The sequence below is a fragment of the Puma concolor genome, chromosome C2 (genome assembly GCF_028749965.1).
Source record: "Puma concolor isolate L17-30 chromosome C2, mPumCon1.1.hap2, whole genome shotgun sequence".
Lineage (NCBI taxonomy): Eukaryota > Metazoa > Chordata > Mammalia > Carnivora > Felidae > Puma > Puma concolor.
In genome coordinates this window covers 88975967-88988444 of record NC_141675.1, presented here as the reverse complement: position 1 = coordinate 88988444, position 12478 = coordinate 88975967, and the positions used below count along the sequence as shown (strand labels likewise).

Here is a 12478-nt window from a genome sequence, read left to right as displayed (position 1 = left end):
CCTTTTAGGCAATTCATCCACCTAATTATTAAATGTACATGCTCTCTGGCCCAACAATTTTTCCCTTAGGGATTTATACTGCATGTACTTTTTAAAATATATGCAAAGACATGTCCAAGAATATCTACCATATTACCATTTATTATAGCAAAAGCACCTGAAAACCTAAACAGCCATTAATAAGTAAGCAGTTAATAAAATTATGGTATACTCAAATACTGGAATACTACACATAATGAAAAGAGAAGAAAAGATATGCAAAAATGCAGAAATTAACAACAAAAAAGATATATTGCTAAACAATATGTATGGTGTGATCTCAATTGTGTAAAGAATATGTAAATACAGGTATACATACAAATATCTGCATATATATAGAAAATGTCTGAAAGAATACACACATACATATACACACATACCACAGACTTATATAATACACACATTAACTGTGAAAAGGAACAAGGAAAACCTTTTTTTTTTAACCTTATAACATTCTCTAATGCCTAAGTGTGTCTCATCTTATAACAAACCTGGGTAAGGAAATGTTGAAGGAGTGAGAAATGTTGAACTTGACAATTACCAGAAAACTTGGAAAAAGAAGGAAATCTTAAAATACAGCCACTAATATTGTCACATACTCATTTTTAAAGAATTCTCAAAACTAAATTTACAAAAATCTTCAGAATTTTTATAATCATTAACAACTGACATGCGAATATGTGCCACTGACAGATATGTAAATACCCTGAAAACTGTTAAATATTTAATTTTCTTTCACTTGTTTGAAGGATAAAGCACAGGCCTAACATATGTACCAACATAAGCCAACAAGAAAGGAGAGGATCATCTGTCTTCCTAAAATAAGGGAACTGGGCCTAAAAAAGAAACATGCAAGTAATCTAGTTAAGTGAGAAAAGATAATGATCTACATCCTATAAAACTAATACCATTAACTCTTTTCAATGTATAGACATTCGTTATTTATATATAGCAATACCATGCCATATATGTGTATGTGTGTATATTTTATATATATATATATATATATATATATATATATATATATATATATACACACACATGTCATGCTTATATGTAAGTGGGTATAAAAGGAAAAACGATCATCCAGTAAATACAGAGTGCTATCCAATAGTTGTGATTAGTGCTGTTCATAATACAAGCACATGGGCATCTATCACAGGTAAAAATAAAGACTGAGTAAAACAGTGTTAGATTACCTCTATATAGTATGTCAGGCAAATGCCCATCCCACCAGATCACTTGGCTGAATTTCCAAGCTCCTGATTCCTCCCCTCTATCCTATAAAAGTACAAAAATACAGGTTATCTCCCAAAAGAATCAGAATTAGACATATTCTTAAAAGTCAGATAAAATAATTATACCTAGATATGCTAAATCTAACAACATTCTTTCCAAGCCAGATACTGGATTAATAGATATGGTTGGATTAAATAGAATTAGTAGCAACTAATACTTAATGACCCATCAGTGATAAATGATATTCCAAGGAAATGACCAGAACCTAATTGGACTTTTTCAAGCTTAATTTCTAGTTGAGGATTAAGATCTCTTTAAAATCAGAGCAATAACCCAAAATTATCTTAAACAACTTTGAAATAAAAAAAAGTAAACACAAAATGTGCTTCATTAAAATCTTATGTTGATACTCTCCATTATTCAAAGAGTACTACTTCCTGACGAAACCCCAAAATAACATTTCCCTCAGCTCAAAAGTCTAGCTACATTAATATAGCTTTTAAAAATACAAAAACATTAAGTATTTAAAATTTTCAAGGTGGGGCACCTGGGTGGCTCAGTCAGGTAAGCATCTGACTCTTGATTTCTGCTCAGGTCATGATCTCACAGTTCATGAGTTAAGCCTGCATCTGGCTCTGCACTGACTGAGGAACCTGCTTGGGATTCTCTCTCTCCCTCACCACACCCCCATCTTTCTCTGCCCCTCCCCCACTCGTGCACATGCTGTCTCTCTCAACCATTTAAAAATTTTTTTCAGGGGCGCCTGGGTGACTCAGTTGGCTGAGCATCCAACTTCAGCTCAGGTCACAATCTCATGTTTAGTGAGTTCAAGCCCCATGTCGGACTCTGTGCTGACAGTTCAGAGCCTGCTTTACATTCTGTGTCTCCCTCTCTCTCTGCCCCTCCCCCACTCATGTTCTCTCTCTCTCTCTCTCTCTCTCTCTGTCAAAAATAAACATTAAGGGGCGCCTGGGTGGCTTGGCCGGTTAAGCGTCCGACTTCAGCTCAGGTCATGATCTCACTGTCCATGAGTTCGAGCCCCACGTCGGGCTCTGTGCTGACAGCTCAGAGCCTGGAGCCTGTTTCAGATTCTGTGTCTCCCTCTCTCTCTGCTCCTCCCCGTTCATGCTCTGTCTCTCTCTGTCTCAAAAATAAATAAATGTTAAAAAAAATTTTTTTTAAATAAAAATAAAAAAATAAAAATAAACATTAAAAAAATTTTTTTAATTTTTTTTTCAAGGCAAAGGTATTTAATAATACCAATATGGTCCATACATATTTTTTTAAGTGGTATGCTATAATCAGCCTTTTAACAGAGACTAACACAGAAAGTTAATATCCTATGTTGGTACTGCATTAATACTGGACACATATAATTTCCTTTATGCAACTGGGGTATTTTTTGCTGGCATATGAAAGGGAGGTAATAAAGACAATGAAGACTGAAAGCTGAAACTTTATTAGAAACAAAGAATAGGCCAAATTTAATTTTTTATTCAGAAATAACAAAGCATTTATATAACAGCCCTAACACACATTTTCAGGGCTCAATAAATATCTTGCAAATCAATAAAAGCTATAAACGTAAAAGCAAAACAATTAAACTTTAAATCTTGAGGAAATAACCAATATATTAATCCAAAATTATGTTTATATAATTTTATCGAGGGATCACAAACACTACAGCCTTTCTGATAATGCAGCATTTTCTATTCCTCAGCCAGTCAGTAGCTTTGTTGCTAAAATAATTACCAATCAAGAAATCTATTTAAAATTTTTTTTCTACTAAGCTCTTAATTGCCTGCCTCAAAGCTTTGTTTCCAAGCACTCAGAAGAGCATATATGCCATCATTCTCAATTATGTAAAACAATTTTTGAATACATACTTGCCATAAAACTGTACTATTGTGGTGGACATTATTAAAAACAGGTAAAGTAAAGCAAAACTGTATTTGCACTACACTGCTATCTATGGTCTTCACTGTGTTCAACTTTTAGAATTTTTTAATTTAATGTTTATTATTTATTTTTGAGAGGGAGACAGAGTGCAAGCAGGGGAGGGACAGAGAGAGACAGAGGGAGACAGAATCCAAAGCAGGCTCCAGGCTCTGAGCTGTCAGCACAGAGCCTGACATGGGGCTAGAACTATCAAACTGCGAGATCATGACCTGAGCTGAAGTCAGACACTTAACCAATGGAGCGAGCCACCCAGGTGTCCTCAACTTTTAGATTTTCTAAAGCTATAGAACAGTGTAAACTTGAACAGAAAAAGCAGAGCAAAGTCTACATACAAGAAATAAAAATGTCTTCTAATTATATATTTTAGTATTACATTATGAGTCTTTTTGAAAGTTGACTGGGTATATTTACCCCGCAATCAAGACAGTATTTCATATGCCATCATGGAATATGGTAAAATAAAATCTACGGACTGGACAAATGTTTTCGAAATGTTAATATTCTGTTGAAAACATTTTCACAAAAAGTCTACTCATCTTCTTGCATCACTTTTGATTCAAAGCCCTAAATTAAGGCTATCATACATCAAAGAACATAACTAGACATGTTAAAAGAGAAACAAAAAATAAAATAGTAAAGCAAAAAGAAAAAGGAAACATGCCCCCACACACACACATACACACCCACATGCACAAAATATTATTACCTCAAGGTCTAAACCTGTAACAGAAATTTTGGAATATATTTCCCATTACAATGTTTCCTCTACCATGGAAACACACAGTTTTCCCTAACTCACTTGCCACACAGTCTCTGTCTCTGGAACTCTAATTCATTTAGCATCATCTACCAATTTCACTTCTCCTTCCAAGTCTCTATTCTTCCTTTAAATCTCCCACTCCTCTCTGCCAACAATAAGGAAAGAAACTACCAAGCTGGAAACTGAAGACCCTGCAAGTACAAAAAGAGAGGTACAAAGCTCCTGAACCACCCAAAGGCCAATTATAATCTTCCTCTTTCAACATGCTTCACTCCCTCACTTCAGGAGTTATAGTGAATATTCCTTCTTGGCAATTCCTAGGATTTAAGATTTTGCTAGCTAAATATTCCCTAATTATATCACTTGTGCAGATATAAACAGTGAAATTAAGACTAAAACTGTTTTAAGGTAGCAGTATATTTATGCTGTCAATAAAAATATTTTTAACCAATGATAGATGTTAATATAACAGATCCATACTATACTGTGAATATGGACTTTTAATTTCACATGGTATAAACTCTCACACTTAGTTAATAATTAAGGCAATTTTCTACCAATACCAATTTTAGTAACTATGGCACATTAAGAAAATAAATGAAGTATTTTTCAGGGACCATTAGCTACTGTCCTCCCATTATTTAGTTTTGAAAGACTGGCAATATTCCAATATACATACCAGCAGGTGGGCTGATTCATTAATTAAGCCAACATTTTTGTCATTAATTTGAGTCAATGTTCTGATCACCTGATATGCATGTACAACATGCTATCTAAGATTCCTAAGACATGCATAAAATACCACGGTCTCTGCCCATAGGAGTTCATAAGGTAGCAAGATGCTAAGTACACATACAACAAATAATGTTAATAATAGTAACATTATGTAGTAAGGGCTATAATTAAAGTTTAAGCAATTTATTATAGAAAAAAATCAAAGCAGAGAGCACTCACTTCTTCCTCTGCTACCTTTTCAAATGAAAAAGAATTAACCTTTTAATGTTCACTTTACCTTTAAAGATGCAATGAATATATACTTTAGACTTTGCTTAGCAGTGTTCCTAGGACTTTGCAGGTATTAACTCTCATAATCCAAACAACAAACTTATGAAAGTGGTGCTATTAACTACTCACATTTTACAAGAGAGAAAAACTGAAGGGTTAAATAACTTACCAAAGGTTACAAAACTAGTAACTGGCGGAACCAAAGTCCTTATAATGGTCTGCAAGGCCCTCCACAATCCACCACAAGGCCCTCCACAATCCACCACCACCACCTTTCAGACCTCATCTTCTATACTTTCCCCCTTGCTCCACTTGAGTCCAGTAACCAGACTTTCTTATCTCCCTGTATCTTCTAGCATGCCATTGCCTTAGGCCTATTGTACTGGCTATTCTAGGCCTGGTATACTTTCTCCCAGAGATACTTATAACTAAATCCTTTACCTACTGATTTCAGTCTTTGCTCAATCATCATCTTGTTAATGAGGCTTTTTCCTGCTATGCGATTTAAAACTGTCCCCACATGCACTCACACCCAATCCCCCTTTTATCTGTTATACATTTTCCATAATAGTTACCACCTCTTAACATGCTAGGTAATCTACTTGCTTATGATGTTTACCGTTTTCTGCCCCTAACTATATAACATAAGCTCCACAAGGGCAGGAATTTCGTTTTGTTCACTGATCTTAAGACCCTAAAACAATGTATTGCACCTAGTAGATACTTGGTATTTTTTAAATGATTATAAATAAAGTTGAACTCCAATACAGAAATCAAGCTCCAGAAGCTTAACCACACAAACGACACTATCTCTCAATTACGGAATCAAAGATAACAAAATTGAAGCATCTAGAAAAGTCACATTAACCTAATGCAGCAGAGAACCTCGTATCAAAACCAGCCTAGTGGGGATTTGGCAACATTACCCTTCAGCTTGGGAATTTCCCTAAAAAGCCTTGTTGGTTTTAACAATAAATTAGCATACTGAGGAGTCTACTATATACATTGTATATAGTATATACAATGTATATAGACATTGTATCAAATAGAAAATAATTCTGAGCAATGTAAAGAATAGTTTAATCCCAGCTAATTTCCAGTCTTTGTTTTAAAAGACTGTTAATAATGAATTTCAGAAGTACTCTGTTAGAAAAGCTACAAAACGGCATGCACATTAAAACAGACAGGAAGAAACTTCTTCAGTTCCTTCAAATTTTTCACACCCTCCTAGAGAAACCTAAGCAACTTCATTAAGTATTTTCAAAGTATCTTTATGTTGTTGGCCCAGAGTACATTCAGTCTACCAAATTATGTTTCAGTTGTCATCTTTGTCTAGAAAAGTAAGATTGCAAAAGATGAGGTTTTATGAATTAATGATCGAAATTCAGATAAGAAACTCCCACAAAAACTGTCAAGAATATAGAGTTCTAAGACAATAAAAAAATTTTTTTTAAAGTGGGGCGCCTGGGTGGCTCAGTCGGTTATGCCTCCAACTTTGGCTCAGGTCATGATCTCATGGTTTGTGAGCTCAAGCCCCTATGTCAGGCTCTGTGCTGACAGCTGAGAGCCTGGAACCTGCTTCGGATTCTGTATCTCCCTCTCTCTCTGCCCCTTTCCTGCTTGCACCCTGTGTCTGTCTGTCTGTCTCTCTCAAAAATAAAAAATAAATTAAAAAAAAAATTTTTTTAATAAAAATAAATAAATAAATAAATGAAAGAGGGGTGGGTACCTGGGTGGTTCAGTTAGGTAAGTGTCCAACTCTTGATTTCGGCTCAGGTCGTGATCTCATGGTTAGTGGAATCTAGCCCCAAGACGGGGCTCCACGCTGAGCACTGGTTGAGGATGCTTGGGATTCTCTCCCCTCTCTCAGCCCCTCCTGCGTGTGTGTGTGTGTGTGTGTGTGTGTGTGTGTGCGCGCGCGTGCACACGTGTGCATGTACAGGCACATGGACATAGTCTCTCTCTCTCAAAATAAACTCTTAAAAAAATTAAAAAAGAATATAACCAAAACTTAGCTGTTTTATAAGTATTTCATTATATCATGTACCTTAATGTTACTTCCAAATATAACCACTGTAGAAAAGCCATTCATTGATAAAAATCCATAGTTCTTGGTTAATTAAGATGATCTCTTTTAAAGTGTCATTTTAAACAGAGAGGGAAGCAAACCATAAAGACACTTGAATACAGAGAACAAACAAGGTTGCTAGAGGGATTCTGGGTGGGGGAATGGGCTAAATGGATGATGGGCATTAGGGAGGGCACTTGCTTGGGACTTGGGATGAGCACTTGGTGTTGTAGGTAAGTGAAAGATCACTAAATTCTTTCTACTCCTGAAATCATTATTACACTATATGTTAACTTGGATTTAAATTTAAAATATAAAACAAAGTCATTTTTAGTTTCACTGAAATGTGTATGCTTACAAAATTTTAACTATTGATGCTTCTATGCACTGCCAAATAAAAAGGCTACCTCTTGCCCTTTAAATGTAATCAAGAAAAGCACAAAGCAATGAAAAGAATAATAGCACATATGGTATAAGAATCTGAAACAAAAAATGCTTTAGCATCTTTTAAAGTCCTTTAGCATATTTTAACTACAGCACACTTTAAGGTTAATTAGTCAAGTTCTGGTTTTACATTAGTTCTAACTTTTGTGATTTATATGAATAGACATACATAGACATGCATAGACATACGTGTTCTTTAATTTACACCAGCTGCTTTGAAAATTAAAAGGTATTAAAACTCTATCTGAATGATGGTCATCCAACAGTATATTTTTCATGACCTGATCTATCGCAAGCAGGAATGACAGACAGCCCAACAAATTCAAACCAACCACCCCAGAAATTACCCTGACCAGGTCTCTCTTCTTTTTCTTTTTAAATTTTTTTAATGTTTATTTATTTTTGAGAGAGACAGAGAGACAGGGTAAAAGAGAGACACAGAATCCAAAGCAGGCTCCAGACTCTGAACTGTCAGCACAGAGCACGACATGGGGCTCAAACTCAGGAACCTTTGAGATCATGAGCTGAGCCAAAGTCAGACGCTTTACAAACGCTTTAACTGACTGAGCCACCCAGGGGTCTCCTGCCCAGGTCTTTCTACAACCATTTTCCATTTCCACTCTCAACAAAAGTCAGGCCAAAATCTTATAAACTTTGCAGTTAATGTAGTTAATCCACTTAGTTGAGAATGAAAATCCTACAAAGTGGTAATCAAATTCTTAAAAGAAAACAGCCCAAAGTGAGTAAAATAAGCCCATGAACTGAAAACTTTCACCTGTCCTGGACCTTTTCAAATCACCTAGCCAGTAAACATTTGTCAAACAAGAAACTTGTCCACCACAAGCATTTTTATAAACTCCTTAGACTAAACTAACTTTTAAATCTAAATTACATGTTGAGGGGAGACACCGTCCCAAAACTGTGGCAAACTATCAAGCAACTATGTAATCTTCCCCCAATTTTACTAACAGAAATTCACTATTAAGATTAATAAGCCGTTCTGAAATCACTGTTGCACCGTATAACTTGAATGTAAATTTTAAAAAAGTAAAAAAAAAAAAAAACATTAGTAAGCCACTAAACTCAAGGAAAAGCTGCTTTACTTTTACTTGTACATAAATTTTTACTGAATACACATTAATTTGTAAATATTTTATACTATCATGATCAAGATGACTCAGGCACTATAAGCATACTCTAATAAAGTATGGCATGGTATACAAAGTGCTTTCACTTATCCCATTTCACCTGACCTCCTACAATTACTTAAGCAGGTATTAATATCTCTGAAATTCATCAGGTTAAGTACCCAAGTTTACACAACGCATAAGTGTCAAAGACTTCAACCAGATCCTCTGCCTCCTAATAAATGTCTACTCTAACATAGCACCACCACAGGAAAGGTCTTCCCAAAATTAAACTATACTTAATGTTACCTTAATGTCCTGGCAATCAAAAAAATTTCTGAAGTATATTATCAAAGAACATAGAATTTTAAATTAAAATGCTATCTACGGGGCACCTGGGTGGCTCAGTCCGTTAAGGGTGCTGACAGCTCAGAGCCTGGAACCTGCTTCAGATGGTGTCTCCCTCTGTCTCTGCCCCTCCCCCGCTTGCCCTCTGTCTCTTTCAAAAGTGAATAAACATTTAAAAAAATAAAAATAAATAAAATGCTATCTACAATAGTTACCATGTAAGTAAACAGAAAATTAAATTCATCTGCTTTTTGTAACATAAAAATTATCCCACTCTAATAACTAAAGAAACCCTAAAAAATTTTAATACCCAATTAAAAATTAAAGTTTAGGGACACTGGGTGGCTCAGTTGATTGAGCATCCGACTTCAGCTCAGGTCATGATCACGTGGTTGGTGGGTTCGAGCTCCACATCAGGCTCACTGCTGTCAGGCAGAGCCCACTTTGGATCCTCTGTCACCCTTCTCTCTACCCCTCCCCCCGTTTGCACTCTCTAAGTAAACATTAAAAAAAACTTAACATTTATTTACATTTGATTTTTTTTTTTTAATGTTTATTTATTACTGAGAGACAGAGAGACACAGAGCATGAGCAGGGGAGGGGCAGAGACAGGGTGAGACACAGAATCTGAAACAGGCTCCAGGCTCTGAGCTGTCAGCACAGAGCCCGACGCGGGGGCTCGAACCCACGAACCGTGAGATCATGACCTGAGCTGAAGTCGGTTGCCCAACCAACTGGGCCACCCAGGCGCCCCTACATTTGATTTTTTTAAAGTGTCAAAGTGAACAAAAGCATCTTATTAAAATATTATTACAAATCATAGACAAAACTGGAATTATTACTTCTCATATGAAATATAACTTAAAACGCTCACTTAATAACTTATAAATGGTCCACTAAAGTCAGTTCATCTTTTGACAATTTTCATCTTATTCAATACCAGAGTCAATCATTCTTCTCTCCTCTGTCTAGAATGCATGCGTGGAATTACACTAAGCACTAGACACAACGTAGAGGTGTGCCCACAAATAAAACAAATGGTTTTTAATCTGATTAGGAAATTGAGATTTGCCATCAGAGTCGCTCAAGAGAATACCTCAAAAAGAGGCTGCAAAGAACTCCAGTGATTTCTCCCGATAAATGCAGTAAATACATTAAGTTTGAACAATTCATGAAATATGTCTGTGAGATTGTTTTTCTAAATAGGAGAAGTTGATGTAGCAAGTTAACTCGTCATTTAGAAACACAAGCTTCTACCAACATAGAATGGACATTTTCTTATTTGGGTCAATTTATCCTCAATTAGAAAACCAGGAAATGTAAAAGCAGGACATTTTATCTGCCCATTTCAATCTATAAATTAGAAACAGATTACACTGGCTGCATAACACAAGATTTTCAGTATTGTTTTGAAAAATATTTGTTAATATTAAAATACTATAGTGTATCACTGGAATTACTAAACATCTTACGTGTAAATAATTAAACACATCCTTGAAGAAAGCACTCAGAATTTATAACCTCATTTTTAATTAACTACATAACAAGATTCTGTTCATGTGACAGATGCCTAGTCCTGACACCCTCTTGAACTGGTTATGACTGACTTCCCCAAAACTTAGGTGTCTGATATTCTGATTTGTAACTGAAGCAAACATTTATATAGTGCTTAAAACCTCACAAAGCACATATCCGTATGCTATTATTTTCAAAGCTGATATAACCTACTGTCTGGAGATCATGATGGTTGACAAAAATTAAGGAACTTGAATTTCCAGTCTGGGTAAGATGGCACAGAGCTGTGTTCCCCTGCCCCTCCTCATTAAGCACAATTATAAACCATGGAAATAACACAAGAGACAACCAGAGGTAAACTCTGCAAATAGTAAGGCAATGAACCAGTTTGGGACTACAAGTATGGAGAAACAAAAGAACAGCAGGGTGTTTTTAGTCCCCACACCCAACAGAAAAAGGCAACCCAGACTGCCATTTCCTGACCACCAACTTAGCAACAGAAGGCAGACCAGGCAGTCACATTCCTCCCCCCAAATTACACTGGAGTCCCTCTGCAACATAAAAGGAAGATTAACTGGAAGCCCAACCAACAACAAAACCGAGGTAAAAAATTCTTCCTTACCCATTTGCCATGAGACTCCTGTTTTCCACCTAGAGATACAGAGACAAGTAGGCAAACTGAGGGACCCAACCACAACAAGCCGCTAGCTAGTTTGGGCTAAGACTCTCCTCTCTCACCCAGGGACAGGGGGACAGGGAAGAATGACATGGGAGGAATAATAAGAGGATCTACCAAAATCATCTCTCATCTAGATATAACAAGAAGCCCCGCATAGGGAAAACCCTTTTGCTCCGTCAGTCACCACCAGCAAGGACTAGTGGCAACCCAGCAGCATCGGATCAATTAAAGTGACCACAAAGGCTCTGAAAATTAAAACTGCCATTGGAAACACAGCCTACAAAAGGGGGCCAAGATCTGTATTCTAAACCTAAATAGGCGGACTGTCCACTAAAATGAAAAATATAAATAGGGCTCAGAACTTCCTAACTAAAAGATAAAATAGAAAGGACTCAAGAAGTCATGATTAAGAAAAGATAATCAACTAAGGCCAATGCAGAGATGCATCAGACACTGGAATTATTTGACAAATTATCTTTTATTTAAAACACAATAATAAAAATGTTTCAGCAATTAAGAATTTTCCCAAAACAAGTGAGAAAATGTAAAATCTCAGCAAAGACACAGAATTTATTAAAAAATAAAAGCAAAAGAAAATTATAGAACTAAAAAATAATAGAAAAATTTTGAACTCACTGCATAAACTCAATACAAACACAGAGATGATAGGGAAGAGAATCACTGAAGGTCAATACAGAAAAACAGAACTCACCCAATCTGAACAAGAGAGAAAACAGGAAAAAAAAATTAACAGTCTTGGAGAACTACAGGCCAATAACATAAGATCCAACATTCTTATCACTGGAGTCCCAGAAAGGAGAGGGGCTGAAACAGTATTTGAAGAAACAATGGCTGAATTCAAATGCAGCAAATACAAACTTACAGATCCAAAAAACTGAGCAAACCCAGGACAGAATAAACACAAACAAATTTACACCAAGACACATAGTAATTAAATGTTCAAAATTAAAACCAAAGAAGAAACTTTGAAGGCACCAGAAACAACCGTATTACTTATAATGGAAACTTTAAATGACCCCAGATTTCTCATCAAAAACCAGAAATTTATTTCTCACAGTTCTGGAGGCTAGAAGTCCAAGATCAGGATGTCAATATGGTTTGGTGAGGGCTCACTTCCAGGTAAAAGACTCCTTTCTGTATCCTCACAAGACAGAAATGGCCAAGGGAGCTCTTCTGGCTTCTTTTACAACAGTACCGATCCCATTCATGAGGGCTCCTCCCTCATACCTAATCACCTTCCAAAGGCCCCAACTCCTAATAGGATTTCAACATAT

The 12478-nt window shown here is 36.0% G+C and overlaps 1 protein-coding gene across 4 annotated transcripts in view; it reads right to left on the bottom strand.

The window, feature by feature from the left end:
- ZNF148 (zinc finger protein 148) overlaps positions 1–12478 on the bottom strand; it is a 127098-nt gene that overhangs the window by 89294 nt on the left and 25326 nt on the right. Inside the window, exon 2 of one of the 4 annotated variants that reach the window (XM_025913001.2) lies at positions 1239–1320. The exons of the other annotated variants lie outside the window; for them this stretch is intronic. The gene's annotated coding sequence lies outside the window, so the exon portion shown is untranslated. The remainder of the gene's footprint in view (positions 1–1238; positions 1321–12478) is intronic. 4 annotated transcript variants of the gene reach the window in all.